We start from the raw sequence: 17,339 nt of genomic DNA, 5'->3' as shown, positions 1-17,339 counted from the left end.
TCATACTGATTGAGTTGGAATAAGAGACTGCAAGCTATAAAAGGAGGGAGGTGCTTAAAGTCATTGTTCTTCCTCTGTTAACCATGGTTATCTGCAAGGAAACATGTGCAGTAATCATTGCTTTGCACAAAAAGGGCTTCACAGGCACGGATATTGCTGCTAGTAAGATTGCACCTAAATCAACCATTTATCGGATCATCAAGAACTTCAAGGAGAGAGGTTCAATAGTTGTGAAGAAGGCTTCAGGGCACCCAAGAACGTCCAGCATGTGCCAGGGCCTTCTCCTAAAGTTGATTCAGCTGCAGGATCAGGGCACCACCAGTGCAGAGCTTGCTCAGGAATGGCAGCAAGCAGGTGTGAGTGCATCTGCATGCACAGTGAGGGAAAGACTATTGGAGGATGGCCTGGTGTCAAGAAGTCCAGCAAAGAAGCCACTTCTCTCCAGAAAAAACATCAGGGACAAACTGATATTCTACAAAAGGTACAGGGATTGGACAGCTGAGGACTGTGGTAAAGTCATTTTCTCTGACTCCCCTTTCAGATTGTTTGGGGCATCTGGAAAAACATTTGTACAGAGAAGGAAAGGTGAGCGTTACCATCAGTCCTGTGTCATGCCAACAGTAAAGCATCCTGAGACCTTTCATGTGTGGGGTTGCTTCTTGGCCAAGGGAATGGGCTCACTCCCAATTTTGCCTAGGAACACAGCTATGAATAAAGAATGGTACCAAAACATGGGGCTGGTTTCCTTAGGGAGTTGGGATCTGCAAAAACTTCAACTAGCCCTAGGTTCTTTGAGTTGTTCAGATGTACAGCATGCCACCTTGATCAAAAATATCTTTTATAGCAACTACACCTTTATTGCTACACATGAATAAGGTAGCATTGTCTAGACTAGGGGTTCCCCAAAACATCATATATTTAGTGGGTTCAGTGTCATAACCATATACCTTACATATTCGTGTCCAGGCTTTATATGTGTTTTTAAACAATCTATTATATTGTGTGGGTGCAATGATTTTGGCAAGTGCAGCAAAGTAGTCCTAAAGTATGGGGATAAAAGTTAATTTTCCTGGATTTTATTTGTAAAGTGTTCCATATCTAAACATGCCAGCTTGTGTGAAGGCTTCAACGCCAGGGAATACTATACTCTTATTTTTTTTAATTTTGCCAAAGGAAACCCAGAAACATTTTAGAGCATTTGTAAGCATTGGATTTACTTATGCTAATGGGAAACATTGGTATTACATTTGACAAATTAAGGAAGAAAATACTGTAAGCCACACCATTCCTTCCCAAGAGTGAAAGATGTAAGTTATTCCAATTGTCTAAGGTTTTCTTTATTTTATTTACAACTGGTGTGCAGTTGTGCTTATAAAGATTTTGCAACAGATGTAATATGGACCCCAATGTGCTTTATTTTATTCTTTGAGAATTTAAATTGTGATGTAATATTGGGGTACTTAAGAACACCTTCTGAACCAGACAAGGAAAGCCGCTCTGATTTACGTATATTGGTCATACTTCCCAACTCTCCCGGAATGTCCGGGAGAGTCCCGAAATTCAGGTAGATCTCCCGGACTCCCGGGAGAGCAGGCAAATATCCCGCAAACGGCCTTTTACCATTAAAATGATGTGAATCGCGTCATTTTGGCCCCGCGACAAAACTGAATTTTGTCGGGGCAAAAATGACGCGATTCACCGCGCCCCTCCCCTCCCGCCGTCCAATCACACCTTCCTGCCTGGGATCTCCCAGAAAGAACTTTAAAAAGGTTGGCAAGTATGATATTGCTTTTAATTTAAGCAAAGATGCTGAACACATTGATTGAATCTAAAATGGTTAGAATGGAAACCTCTGGCTGAGACAGTAGTTACACCACTGCCTGCTTCACCTTTGTACCACAAATGGTGTAGAAATATATGGATTTGCAATACGTTGCATGAATAGGTTACTATACAGAGTTTATAATATATTTATATATACCTCAGAAAAGCCAAATCTATGAAGCGATTTGAACAGGTGGTCCCAGTTCAAAAGGTCAAATGCTTTTTCAACATCAAGCAAGATCTCAAGGTCCAGGTCTTTAGTACTAGAAGTGTGTGTTGCCTCAATTAGTGTCAGTAATTTTCTAACATTAGTCAGCGATTGTCTGCCCCAAATATAAAAAAAAATTAAACAAATATCGGGTTAAAGATTTTTCTCATTGTGCCAGATTAGTTAAAGAGAGTTTGTGTGGAGCCTAGCTGCTTATTTTAATTTACTTTTTGATAGGTATGTTAGTGCCTGAGTGGAAGGGAAATATTCTTCTGAAAGATACTTATCAAACTTGGAGGGGAAAACTTCAGAAATCTTATTGAACCTGCTTTCAAAAGCAAATCTGGATCTAAGTGAGCAAAGATTGAAGCAATAATGGTATGCAGCATGTTAGATATTTTGGTAAACATAACTATATCTTATACCTCACTTAACAAAACATTTTGGATTTTTCTGAGCTTTATGAAACAAACTCAGTTGTCAATCTATGTTAACTTCATAGAGAAACTTTATACAGAGAGCTTTCTGCGGCTGCACAATTATTAAAGACAAAATAAAAGTGATACATAGGGCAATGCAAAAAAATATGTGTTCTTCAGTAGCAGCTGCATGATTCAAAGAGCTTCAGTGTCAAATATTATCCTCTGCCCTTGAATATCGACTGCTTAGAAACTGCAAACTAATGACTAATAAAAGAAAAATCAGTATAAAATTACCCAGGTGGCTTTTATTTACTACAATAGAGTCGGCATAAAAAGCAAAACATTAATGGTGCTTAAGATAATGGTAGAGTAAAAGATTACCTCAAGCAATGGCGACTGCTAAGCTCCTCATTAACAGTGGTCAGAGTGCGATTTCCTCTTTTAAGGCGGCAATGGGTGGACCCACCGTCAAAATACATTATAGAGGCGGCGGGCCCACCCATTGCCACCTTAAAAGCGGAAATCGCACTCTGACCACTGTAAATGAGGAGCTTAGCAGTCAGCGGCTTTTGTGTATTCACAATTTACAGGTGAAGGCTATAACAGGTGTCGGAGATACTGTACATCTATTATGGTATGTAGACATTCACTCACTGTCGCGCTGATGGTAATCGTGATTCTTATGTCGGTGTCAATCTTGTCGGCTTTACTGTTATCGGGAAAGTTACTACCACCGCATCTAGGCTCCTGTACTATCAAGGCCCATGCAGGATCATGCCCCCTGCACCATCATGGACCCTCAACGACATGGCCCCTGCACCATTGATTGACCTATATCATCAAGGCCCCTGCAACATCTAGGCCCCTTCATTATTTAGCCTTCTGCACCACCTCAACTGGACACCATATTGACCTTTGTGCCATCAAAGCCCCTGTACCATCATGGACCTATCTAGGACCCTGCACCATCCTGGCCTCAGCATCTTGCAGACCTCTGCACCATAAGGGACCCCACTAAGCCTATTGTCCCATTTGCTCCTATTGTCTCTTATTATTATCAATATTGTAAATTTATAAGGCGCCACAGTGCTCCGCAGCACCGTGCAGACCCTTATATCTCCCTCTCTGTCTGTCATTCTGTCTGTCTGTCTGTGAGTGTGTGTCTATATTAGGGAATTTAGACTGTAAGCTCCAATGGGGCAGGGACTGATGTAAATGAGTTCTCTGTACAGAGCTGTGGAATTAGTGGCATTATATATATATATATATATATATATATATATATATATATATATATATATATATATAAATGATGATGATGATGAGTACAGCTGAAACAAGAGCAACAAATTTGGTTCAGTGTGGAGTTGTGATGGTGCATTAGTGTGAATAGCGTCATTGGGGATAAAGTCACCTCTATAAGAACGTCTAAAGATTTGAAGGTTGTGGGAAAGTCTGAGTGTGATAGGGAATTCCATAATTGGAGAGCAGCGCGGTAGAAGTCTTGTAGGCAGAAGTGAGAGGTAGTTACCAGAGACGAGACAAGACGCAGGTCAGAGGTAGATCTAAGAGGGTGGGATGGAGAGAATTTTGATATGAGATTTGAGATGTATGCAGGGGTAGTGTTGCTGAGGGCTTTGTAGGAAAGGATGATTAATTTGCAGCATTTAGGATGGATTGAAGTGGGGCTATATGTGTGTCAGGAATGCAGGAGGTTGCAATAGCCAAGACGGGAGACGACGATGGAATGGATAAGAGTTTTGGTAGAATATAGAATAAGAAAAAGGCATATTCTGGCAATGTTTTTAAGGTGGCGTTTGACAGAACTGGGAGAGAGTCTGGATGTGAGGAATAAAGCAGATGGTGAAGTAAAGTGTGACACCAAGGCAGCAGGCTTGGGAAACTGAGGAAATTGTGCTGTTTTTGACAGTGAGCCAGATTTGAGGTCAAGTGGTGACTCTGGCAGGAGGGGAAGATAATACGCTCTGTTTTTGATATGTTGAGCTTTAGGTAGCTTTGGGACATCCCTGTGAAAATAGCAGAAAGACAGTTGGTAGCATAAGATAATACAGAAGGAGAGAGGTCAGGGGAAGAGATATAAATTTGGGTGTCATCAGCATAGAGGTGGTATTGGATACCGAATGATCGAATTAGTGCCCCAAGAGAAGGGGTATATAATGAAAAAAGTAGAGGGCCAACAGCAGAACCTTGTGGGACCCCAACAGATAGTGAGATTGGAGAGGAGGAAGTGCCAGAGGTAGAAACATTAAAGGAGCAGTTCGATAGTTAGAAAATGAACCAGGAAAGAACTGTGCCACAAAGGCCAATGGAGTGAAGAGTGAAGGTCTCTTATTACCCCTCCCTTTAGAAAATAACCCATCATGGGCAAGGTCCTCTTTCTTACGTCTCATGCCTGTTTATTCTCCATCTTCCTCTTTTGTCCCTATAATGTATTATTCTGATTTGTTTCTGTAAGCCCTGCAATTTGTTCTATTAATTGCATCCATATATTATTCTGTTTATCTGTACTTATACACCTGTTACTGTTCCTGTCATGTGTAATGCTGACTTGTTTCTCTATGCCACTTGACTTGTTTTGTTAATTGCCTCAATGCATATACTATTCTGCTTATCTGTTCCCATGTAAGCTTACTGTTTATGTGTATGTTTTATCTGTATGATTATGTCAAATGCTACGGTATCTGTGGCACCATATAATCAATGACAATGACGGGCCTTTAAAAGGCACTTAATGGGCCATGATTCCATCCTTTAACTCCTCACTATAACACAGACCCTTGTTACCAACCTTTATACTTGTTACTTCCCCTTGGTGGCAGCACTCTGGCCATACCAGTGAACACATGACATGTTGATCTCGCTTGCAGGTCCCCCCATTCCACAACCTCTAGGGGATTTGAAATAAAATCCTTCAGAAGAAGCCAATTTCACAGGAATGGAATATCTATGTTGTACCATAAGTCAGCCAAAGGTCAGCACCTAATCACATAAAGCCTTCCTTTGTTAGAAATCCCTGTCATATTTACACTAGGACACACCCATAAACCATGTTAACCTCTTGTAGTATTTAAATACATTCAAAGAAGGAAAGCATAACTCCAGTTTCTCATTCATGGACCTGATCAATCCAGAAGACCTGAAGCTATTTTAGAAGATATATATTGGAGCATGATATCTGTCATACTCTGCCTCCTTCTTCTGACCCTTCAGTTTAAATTTTAGGAGGTTCTTTATATTCTAACATAATGTTTAAACTTTTCATGTACTATTGCACCTGTTACTATAAATAAATGATGATGATGATGATGATGTACTTCATTTTCCAAGTTGTCCTTTCAATGAGTATTTACTAGATCCCCTGTACAACTGCTGAGACTATAATGGCAAGCTAAAGCTACGTCTCTTTCAACATCAAGAAATGATGTCATGCATTTCGTGAACATACATTACATTAAGGTGCGGGTCATTTTTATACATGTTATCTGACTACAAGTGTTATGATTGGCAAACACATACTGACCCAAGCACATAATAGCAAAATCCTCTTTTAGAACAGCCCCAGAAAAGCAAATTAGATTTTGCTGTCAGAGGATATTTTATATAAAAGACAGTAGGGGGTAAATTTATCAAGCTACGACTTTATTGCGGGTTTGGAAAGTGGAGATATTGCCTATAGCAACCAATCAGATTCTAGTTATCATTTATTTAGTACATTCTACAAAATGATAGCTAGAGTCTGATTGGTTGCTATAGTTTTATAATTTGTATTGTAATAAAATATTTAAAAAAATTTATATAAAAAAAACTAATAGATTTCTTACAGGAAAATAATGAATAAATATTTTCGGTAAGTATTTACTATCCTAAATGAAATTATTTTGTGTGAAACACATAAGGGCCTATTAATAAAGTGGCAGTAAATTTCAGTTACCACTGTAGTTTTATTCTGCTGCATATCATCATATTTGGACATATTGAGCAAATGTACAAATACCTACAGCAGACAATTGTCACAGATCTCAAACAGAAGTACAGCTAGGAGTCACGAATTTGGTGAAAACACTCTCTTTATTTGCAGAGAGGTATTAACAACAGGTAATAAGGAGCAGTGATAAATACCAGGTTCCAGCTGATGCAGAAAGTAGCATGAATGTCCAGAAACAACCAGGTAAACGGTAATGCAGGGTAGCAGAGGGTAGGTATTAACAATAGGTAATGAGGAGCAGCGAAAAATACCAGGTTCCAGCTGATGCAGAAAGTAGCATGAATGTCCAGAAACAATCAGGTAAGGACAACAGGAAATTACATCAGGATTGGACAACAGGAAAGGACATCACAGGATGGGACAACAATAACCAGCAATGACTGCTGGGAGGAACAGGAATATATAAGGGGAATGAGACACACCCAGGTGCATGAGATAATTAGTGAACATACAGGTTAACTCCTTGAGCACAAGAATAATGCACAATAGCAGCACCTCTGGTGAAAAGAGGTACTGCTGGAACACAAAATAGCAATACAAATAATAGAGTCCAAAAGTCCAGGAGGCAGACTGTTACAACAATTAGCAGTTTGCCTAGTGTGTTTTAAAACAACAACAGTAAATTATTTGCTTATATGGGTTAGTGCACCTTTGTAATTTGATGTAAATATTTTCCATTAAATCATTCAGCAGAAATCTATAACATGATACAGCCAATATTTAGGTAATATTTATGTGCCCATTTTTGCATCCATTTATACAGATAAGAGCATAGCTTAGCATGTCAATATATGTGAATATGCAGGAGAAAAATATTGCTCTTACTGATGGCAGGAGCTCGGCAGATTGTTTTGTTCCTTGCTGAATGTTTAGATAAAACATATGTGCATAAAGTTCTGTAGTTGACAATTGAAATGATTACATCTGACCTCATTTCTAAGGAAAGAGATTTAGTCAAAGGAACATGCAAACTTTATAAATCCTCCTTCTCTATATCATCATCATCATCATTTATTTATATAGCGCCACCAGGGGCAGATCTAGGAAATGACTATACCCCGGGCGATGTAGGTGGGGGGCGATTTAGGCCCCTCCCCCTTTCCGACTTCTAAGGCTGCTGACGGCTGCACAGTATGTGCAGGTCCGTTCAGCAGTGATAATGTGCTGTCCCGCTGCTCTGATTGTGTTTAAAACACAATCAGAGCAGCCGGGCAGCACACTGTCACTGCTGAACGGACCTGCACAGTGTGTAGCTGTCGGCAGCAAGCCCCTGCTAGGGGGGGCGATGGCCCCAATCGCCCCCCCCCCCCCCCTGGATCCGCCACTGAGCGCCACTAATTCTGCAGTGCTTTACACAGAACTCACTCACATCAGTCCCTGCCCCATTGGGGCTTACAGTCTAAATTCCCTGACAGACTAGGGTCAATTTGTTAGCAACCAATTAACCTACCAGTGTGTTTTTGGAGTGTGGGAGGAAACCCACGCAAACACAGGGACAGCATACAAACTCCTCACAGATAAGGCCATGGTCGGAAATTGAACTCATTACCCCAGTGCTGTAAGGCAGAAGTGCTAACCACTAGGCCACCGTGCTGTTCTATATGTGTTTCTTCCTCCTTTAAAGGCAACGCAAATGTAATTACAATTAATTACAATTAATAGATTAATCCCTTGCATCCAGATAGTCATAATTATCATTGTTTCATGAATTTCAAAGTAATTGCCTCATAACTGTGTAAAGGCACAAGAGGCACAATAGACACAAGACACACATATATTCCCTAACCAAAGCCATGTGGATGCTGTTAAAAAAATCACATGGAATACAAAGCAAATGACGTAGGGGTTTTTCTTTGTAAGATTCGGATTTCAAAGGAGATTAAATTACAACATGTTCCTTACTTCAAATGTAGTTTAAACAGTTCAGTATAGTATGCATAATTGACAACATTTTAAAATATTTTCCACTTTCCTGCTGAGCCAGTGCATCCACTCTGGCGCAATACTGTTTCTACAGACTTTAGATCAACCTCCCCCTTATGTCATGTCAGAAGAATTACATCTGACATGCAGAATGTGAGAAATTTTATTATGCAGTTTCTTTTTACAGAAATAAAAATTTATAAAAAATAGGTTTGCACCTGGAAATTAGAGGCATTTCGCAACTATGTAATATGGCACCTTAAAGGGTTAACATGTCTGTGTTCTAAAATAGCATATTCACTATGTATTTTAAAGGAGTTTATTAAGACACATTGCACACGCCACTGACCTAAATGGCAATCATCAGCAAAATCTATTGAAGACTGTGAGCTATTTAGTGATTAAAAAAAATAATTAAACACGCTATAGAGTTGCTTGCTTAAGTGGTTTTTTTTTATTGTGCAGTCACTAATGGTCATCTATGAAATTGCAAAAAAATGCAGGCCTGCAGCTCAAATGCAAATTTTCACAAATTTGTTGGACAGAGGTACAAAATTTTGCATCTTTTGGTGGGATTTGTTGGGTGAATCAGAGTGTAAGACGCCGTCCCCACGCCTCCTCGCTGGCCGGGGACGGACTTCTTCTCCCCGCTGAAGCGCCCCATTGCTAAACAATGGGAAGCTCCTTCCGGCAGCCTCAGGGCGCATGCGTGCCCATTGCCACGGCAACGGGACACGCACCCTGACTCCCTGTCGGTGGTCAGACGCGCTGACCGCCGCACCACTGTCCATCAATGAACACTAACCTCCAATAATTTATTGCTGGCTCTGACACCATTAGGGTGCTATGTTGCAAAGCATTCTGACTGATATACTGTGTACCGAACACGCTCTCCCTGACCTTGATTTGGATACCCCTCTGGATTTGTGCTTTATTCTCTGGTTTGACCCTTGGCTTGCTGACTCCTCTCTGTTTCCTGATTTTGTACTTCATTTGTACTTCATTTGCCCGCTCGGTTCCTGACCTCAGCCTGTACAACCACGATTCTCATCGCCATCTGCGGATAGCTTCCTGGCAGGCCCGCGACCTGCACGTCGTTTGCCGCCAAATCCAAACTCTTTTGCGGGGGTCCCTGGTGAAGACCAGCGGCATGTTAGAATCCGCGCCTCCTAGGGTAGCAGTGTCAATATCCACAGTTTGCCGCATTCCTATATCGTGACACAGAGCTTCCTTGATGAATAAAAATGCTGCATGAATGCATCTAGTTACAGATCCCCATACCAAAATCAGATTTTCTTTTCCTAGACACAATTATTTCTATGGGTTCCAAAAGGCAGAGAAGGTATATTGTTGGGGTGTTACTGTGTTAGTGGTCGACCACAACTTGCCAAAAGTCTATTTTACATGTCTGTACAGTTTGAAATCAGGCTTGGCCTATACTTTAAATAGGATTAATTTTTGTCCTGGGCATGATTTATAAAGGAAAGCACATTTCTAAGCATATTATTATTATTATTATTGATTATAATAATAATTTGGAATAGTGCTCTGCAGCACTGAACAGTAGGGAAAAATAGCAATAATAATAGAGAAACACACAAGGTGGACAAAATAAATGCAGATGTGAAAACAAAGTGTAGGGAGGGTCTTACTCCTAAGAGATCTTATAATTTAGTGGGAAAGGGCGCAGCAGAGACAAGAGGAGTGAGTGTTTCTTAGAGTGGAGATTGGTGCTCTTGAGTGAGTAGTATAGGTAAGAGAAGGTTAGGCTCCAATAAAGAGGTAGGCTTTCATAGAACATTTGAGGATGGGAGTCATGATCAGCTGTGGTATGGAATTCTTGCAGGCTGTAAAAATTTTAACAATGTAATAAAAACATTCAAGCAAACAAATGTGACACACCTAATAGAGTCATAGTTCATAGATTTTTCCCTCCACTTCTGCTAAGTTTCTACGTCCCCCAGGGGTCTGTTCTTGGTCCTCTTCTTTTCTCCCGATATACTTCTTCCCTTGGTGATTTAATCAAGTCTTCTAGTTTCCAGTATAATCTATATGCTGATGATACCCAAAATCAACATTTCCTCTCCTCACCTCTTCCCCTCTCTTCTCAAGCACTCCTTCATCCCCTCTCTTCTCAAGCACTCCTTCAAATTTCTTTTGGCTATCTCTTCTTGGATGTCCACATGCTTTGTTAAATTGAACATATCTAAAACTGAACTGATCATGCCACCCTTCTCCAAGTCCCTGCACCTTCCCTCAGCTCTTCATCTCTTTCTCTGTTGATGCTATTACCCTTTCCTCTGTCCCCCAAATTCACTACTTTGGAGTTATCCTTGACTCTTCCCTATCGCAGGAACCAAAATGCATTATACCATGCAATGTTTTTCCAATCCACTAGTATCCAATATTTTTGTCCTTTGCCCACCACAACCACATTTTATTTTGACGTGAGTTGAAATTGTTTTAGTTGTTGGCTACAAGACATGTTTGCTGGTGATTTTTGGCCAATTTGTTTGTGTTATATTTGTAAAGGATGCTCAAGCCACATCTAATGCATTTAATTTTATATGAACATTATGGGCCTGAGTCATTAAGGAAAGTAAAGCAAAAAAAATGGTAAATGTTCTCCGGGACAAACCATGTTACCATGAAAGGGGTACAAATGTGTTTATTATTTTGCACATAGGTTAAATTCTGTCTGTTTTTTTGTTTTGTTTGTTTAAATAATATCTTATTGAAATATCACTGAAATCAAGAGTGTGAGAGAGGGGTACAACAAAGAAAAGAGGTGGTAGGGGATTAGGATTGGCATGTTAACATACATATCAGAACAAGAGCAAATCCACAAAACTATTTTTTGTTAAGAGAAAGAAAGTATGACAGTATCTCAGTGTGAGATTGCAGCTATATGAATCAAAATAGTATAGACCGGCGTTTCCCAAAGTGTGCGCCGTGGCTCCCAGGGGTGCCGCGGCGCTGTCACTGGGGTGCCGCCGGCCAACCCTAGAAAAAAAGAAAGCAAACAAACTTACCAATCCGCGCGGCGCTAGGGCCCTGCAGCCTTCTCTCCCGCAGCTGTCACTGAATATTGACGTCAGTGACAGCTGCACAAGTGAGGAGGCTGCAGGGTCCTAGCGCCGCGCGGATTGGTAAGTTTCTGTTTGCTTTCTTTTTTTCTATAGCTGGCGCCTGGCGCGGGGCAGAGGAGGACAGAGAGCAGAGGAGGAGGGCAGAGAGCAGAGGAGGAGGGCAGATGGCAGAGGAGGAGGGCAGATGGCAGAGGAGGGTGACAGATGGCAGAGGAGGGGGACAGATGGCAGAGGAGGAGGGGGACAGAGAGCAGAGGAGGGTGACAGAGAGCAGAGGAGGAGGGCAGATGGCAGAGGAGGGGGTCAGATGGCAGAGGAGGGGGTCAGATGGCAGAGGAGGGGGTCAGAGAGCAGAGGAGGGTGACAGAGAGCAGAGGAGGAGGGCAGATGGCAGAGGAGGGGGTCAGATGGCAGAGGAGGGGGTCAGATGGCAGAGGAGAGGGTCAGATGGCAGAGGAGGGGGTCAAATGGCAGAGGAGGAGAGCAGATGGCAGAGGAGGAGGGCAGATGGCAGAGGAGGGTGACAGAGGGCAGCGGAGGGGGACAGAGGGCAGCGGAGGGGGACAGAGGGCAGCGGAGGGGGACAGAGGGCAGCGGAGGAGGGCAGCGGAGGGGGACAGAGGGTGGAGGAGGGCAGAGGAGGGGGACAGAGGGCGGAGGAGGGCAGAGGAGGGGGACAGAGGGCAGCAGAGGAGGGCAGAGGAGGGGGACAGAGGGCAGCGGAGGAGGGCAGAGGAGGGGGACAGAGGGCAGAGGAGGAGGACAGAGAGCAGAGGAGGGGGACAGAGGGCAGAGGAGGAGGATGGCAGATGGCAGAGGAGGAGGGCAGATGGCAGAGGAGGGTGACAGCGTGAGAGAGGGCAGAGGAGGGTGACAGTGTGAGGGCAGAGGAGGGTGACAGCGTGAGAGAGGGCAGAGGAGGGTGACAGAGGGCAGAGGAGGGGACAGCGTGACAGAGGGCAGAGGAGGGGTCAGAGGGGGCAACGTGAGAGAGGGCAGTGTGCCTGGATGCAGAGGGGGCAGTGTGCCTGGATGCAGAGGGGGCAGTGTGCCTGGATGCAGAGGGGGCAGTGTGCCTGGTTGCAGAGGGGGCAGTGTGCCTGGTTGCAGAGGGGGCAGAGTGTTTGGATGCAGAGGGGCATTTTTGCATACAACTAAATAAGTATTTCTGTTGTGACCTAAATACTTATTAAAACTTTTTGACCCAACTACTATTAAAACAGGACTGCTCAGTAATTTTTTTGGAGGGGTGCCTTGAAAAAATTTGGAGACTCTAAGGGTGCTGCGAACTGCAAAAGTTTGGGAACCACTGGTATAGACAGATGTAGTGGTCATAAGAGAGAAAGAGAACAAGGGGAGGAAAGAAGGGGAGGGAGACCCGGGAATTGTTAGTAGGGGGAGGAAGAGGTAGGGAGAGGGAGAGGAGGGAGTAGAATGAGAGGGGAGAATGGATGAAACAATATGTAAAGAACTCTCATCTCCATTGTGATAAAAACAGAAAATCGGAGAGGACTTTAGGTATCAAAGTACTCCGTCCAAGTATGTCATGTTGATAAAAATTATTTGGCATTTTTGTGAAGTAAGCTAGTGATGTGTTCCATTTTATATCTTTGCCAGATATTGGCAGCTAGGGCAGGTCTTGTAGGGGTTCAGGGTTTTTCTAATTTTTTGCAAATAAACATCTGGCTGCAGTTAGAATATGGCCAGGAAGTTTCCATACTAGTCTGTTTGCTCCTCATGGTTATCACGGCAGAAGGCAGAAGGAGAGTTGAAAAGGAAATAACAAGTGTGTGATCTTATTAATAAGTTCTAATACTTCTCACCAAAAGGGTTCAATTTTAGAGCAACTCCACCAAACAACGATCTGTTGAAGTGGGAAACATTGCATTCAATCTGAATGGGACCAGGTATCAAAAAAGAAAAGTTTATACAAATTCTCCTTGATACGTGTGTATATACCGTGAAGCTGGCAACAGCTTCATGGATGGAAGTCCACTCTCCCAGCTCATGAAATTCTCCTATGTCCTCTTCCCAATGCAATTCAATTCATACATAATGCAAGGGATTCAAATTAGTATATTATTTTGCACATAACTTACATTCTGGCTGTTTTTTCATGTAGCACACAAATACTTTATAGCTTTATTTTTATACTGCAATTTAAAGTTAATCTAGGACATGCCCAACCCAAATTATAAATCTGTCCCCACACTTTAAATTTATCCCCCCCCCCATCAAATGGAACATGGTTTTGCCCAGGTGCAAAGTTACTCCTTTTTTATTCTTTGCTCTCCTAATGACTCATATGTATATTAAGTTCATTAGCCCTCTTGTGGCTTTACAGAAATCCTGGGACAGTATTGAACCTACTTGAACAGGTTTGAACCATGGTCAAATTTTGCAAAGTTTGAACATTTCTCAAACTTTTTCAAATTTGCATAGGCAGACTAGTTTGAGAACTGTTTCTTACTTGGCATGTTCAGCATTGTTGTTCTACTCAACTATTAGTTGACTGATTGTAGCATCTCTGCTAGTTCACATGATGATTGTCAGCTTCACTCAGCCATGTTCATAAACAGTATATTTTGGACCACCGAATCACTGTTGATTTTATTTGGGTGGTTACCCAGTGTTGCTTCACTCAAGAATCTGACCTGAATGAAACACCAGAGGATAAATGCATTAAGCTGAGAGTTTTCCGGCGGGTTTCAAAAACCAATCAGATTCTAGCTATCATTTATGTAGTACATTCTACAAAATGATAGCTAGAATCTGATTGGTTGCTTTAGGCAACATCTCCATTTTTCAAACCCGCCGGAAAAGTCTCAGCTTTACATTTACCCCCAAAAGTGTCCTTGTTCCTAATACATTTATGCTGTATCCTCTGGCACCCACATGAGAGGTGTTTTCTATATTACAGAGTAAAATAGGCTGTGTGACTCTACAATGTTTTGATACATTAAAAGAGGTGATACTGTTTAGTGTTATAACAAAAAAAAATCTTCAGTGTTTGCACCTGAAAATCATGAATGACAAAACGTAAAGCATTTCACAGACTTTTCATAAGGATGGAAGGGGAAGATAACATACTGCAGATTTAATAACAGTTAAACAGACAAAATACTGTGCATGTGATGTTGTAATGAAATGTATCCTGTTTTTTAATATGGTACACATGATTCACATGTCTACACTGCAAGTCAGCTCAATGCATAATAAAGCTGAGTATGGATAGATTAAAATTTCACACAGTAAGTGGCATCCTTCTGACAGGAAATTCCAGAGAATTAATGGTTAATGAACTATGAAATGAATTTTGGCATGTTCTGAAATTCAGCATGAACTTTAATGTCTAGCCTTATTGTCTAGCCTTATCCTAAAAGGTCTAAGAAAGCAGCTTGTACAGTCAGGACACATAACTAGTAAATCAAACTAAGTTTGATCAAATTCGCTAAAGCATAAGTAAAAAATGGTAACAAAATAACTGCACAGTGCTCAGATTGTGGTAACAAAATATAACATAGAAGTGTTGCCAAAAATACAGGGGGATCCAACACAAAAAATACAAAAAAACTTAATATATCAATTCATTATTAAGGGAGATAATATGACAAATGTAAAATTATATGCAATGGACAAATGGGGCCTGATTTACAGCTAAATGTAAAATTGTGAATTTTGGATAAACAAACAAATGCGCCCATGTACTTACATTTCTGCAGCTGTATTTTAAGAGATGTGCAACTTATAAATCTATATAGCATATAGAAACATACATTGCAAAAATCATCCATCATCATTCCTTCTAGAATGTAAATTCTCAAGGGCATGGTCCTCTCCTCCTTATGCCTGCCTCCCTCGTACAACCTGGGTGTCATATCTTTAGCAGAATCCTCCAGTATCTCATGCTTTTATTGCTAGCTCATACCCATCCATGAAGGCCATCAGTAATGCACCTGCACTACTTTTCTTTGCTTCTGAGCACGTGTCCTCTTTTGTCCATGTCAGGTGAAGGCTTATTGCACCAGCTTTGAGCATGGAATCAGAGTAAATATTAATTTTCATCATCCCTCTGTGGGTGACTATGACATCACAGTACTACTGTCTCATCATGGTCACTGTCACTTAATTGTCATTGCAGATGTGCTTTCCCACTAGTGCTATGATCTGACATGAACTCATCAAAGTCTGCAAAAGTGTGACTTTCACAAGTTATCATTTTCTATCAATTAAGTGACAGTTAAGACAATACACTTGATATTGGGTCTTCCCAATACAATAAGGTAAAGGAGATGGACAGACTGACAAGTGGCAGTGACCAGTGCAGAGAAAATTGTTTTTATTTAACACCTCTGAGAGTACTATTAAAAATACAACAGGTAAGATAGCAACAATGTGTTGCCTGGGTTTATATTTTAACAGATATATATGTAATGGCAAATACATGTGAATGTGTTTTTAATTTATTGAACTACATTTGTGATTCCATATTTAATCATATTAAAATCTTTAAAGAGAAGCATGGTAAGCCAGTCTCTAAAATACTTTGTGGATCATTTTCTGATTGTGGATGCCAATATGGATCTCTGCTATACAACTTTTCGGGCCTGATTTATCAAAATGAAAGCAAGTTGCGTTTTTTTAAAATGGACGGGAATTGCCCGCACGTACGCCCATATTCAAGTACAAGAGGATTTGAAGATACATTTCCATTTGAATACGGGTATAAGTGTGCTCTGATTGTACGGTACTTGTCGTATGCAGACAGACACAACACACTGCAGGATACACACAATGCATATGTGCAATATAAAGTCCCATCAGAATGCACAGAAAAAAATTCAACACCTGATAATACTATAATCCCAAATAAAAATACATTTAAAACAATATTTCGTTTTTTATATTTTTTTAACATGAACTACGTATATCAGGATGTTATTAAAGCCTACTGTACATAAAATGCATTTTTACAGTTGCTCTTAATTATGATAACATGTTCTAGCATACATACATGTCCATCATCTCTATAAGTTGGCACATATACCTGCCCTGTAGCTGGTGCAAGTGATACGGGAACAAAGGAGAATGTTATGTAGCTAGGTGAACCAGTATACTAATGTGGGAAATATTTAGCTTTATGGTGGACTGTAATTAGGAAATAGTGACTCTCTTTCACACAATATGATATCTAATGCTTAAGTTCACCTGGTAAGTTCACCTGGCCTGGAAAGTAAGGCCATACTTCAAGGAGTAGCATCCCAAGCATACTAGGCTTTCATTGCATAAGAAACATATTCTTTTTTACATCAGTAGAGGTTCAATTGGTCTCTGTTTGTGTGGGATAAAAGTAATGAATCCCATCAACCTTCATCTATTCCAACCAATCACAAGCCCAAGCAGGAGAAACCACTTGTGATTCGCTGCAAGCAAAGGGAGCCGCATTGATAAATGTTTGTTTGGGAAGTTATTTTACTTTTATTCAATTAAATATTTTTATTTGTGTGTTTGTCTGTTGTCTAAGTGTGTGTGTTAGTGTGGTCATTTTGTTTTATTACTTTGCCATAATAGGACAGGACACTGCAGTTGCAAAGTTTCAACATAATTGCAGGGGTCCCAGTCATTTTCAAAGCCAAGCACATAGCTGGTAGTGTCTGCAATGAGGGGGGGTAAGGGGGGCACACTGCCTAATCTGAGGTTGATTTTCACTATATCAGAGGACCCCACAGTCATGGATCACCCTATTTGTTGTTTGACACTTTTGTTGAATAACTAGGGCAGCACACTGCCCGATTTTTTTTATTAGTGAAAACTATTAATTTCAATGTGGTTTCCAGTGTGCTTGCTACTGGCTTGTTTCAGTAAAG

At 41.1% G+C, this 17,339-nt stretch overlaps 1 protein-coding gene across 1 annotated transcript in view; it reads left to right on the top strand.

The window, feature by feature from the left end:
• Positions 1–17,339, top strand: part of LOC142150799 (solute carrier family 23 member 1-like) — a 214,763-nt gene that overhangs the window by 121,668 nt on the left and 75,756 nt on the right. The window lies entirely within an intron of this gene.

This window comes from Mixophyes fleayi, chromosome 4 (genome assembly GCF_038048845.1).
Source record: "Mixophyes fleayi isolate aMixFle1 chromosome 4, aMixFle1.hap1, whole genome shotgun sequence".
NCBI lineage: Eukaryota > Metazoa > Chordata > Amphibia > Anura > Limnodynastidae > Mixophyes > Mixophyes fleayi.
This window is presented reverse-complemented; position numbering and strand designations above follow the sequence as displayed.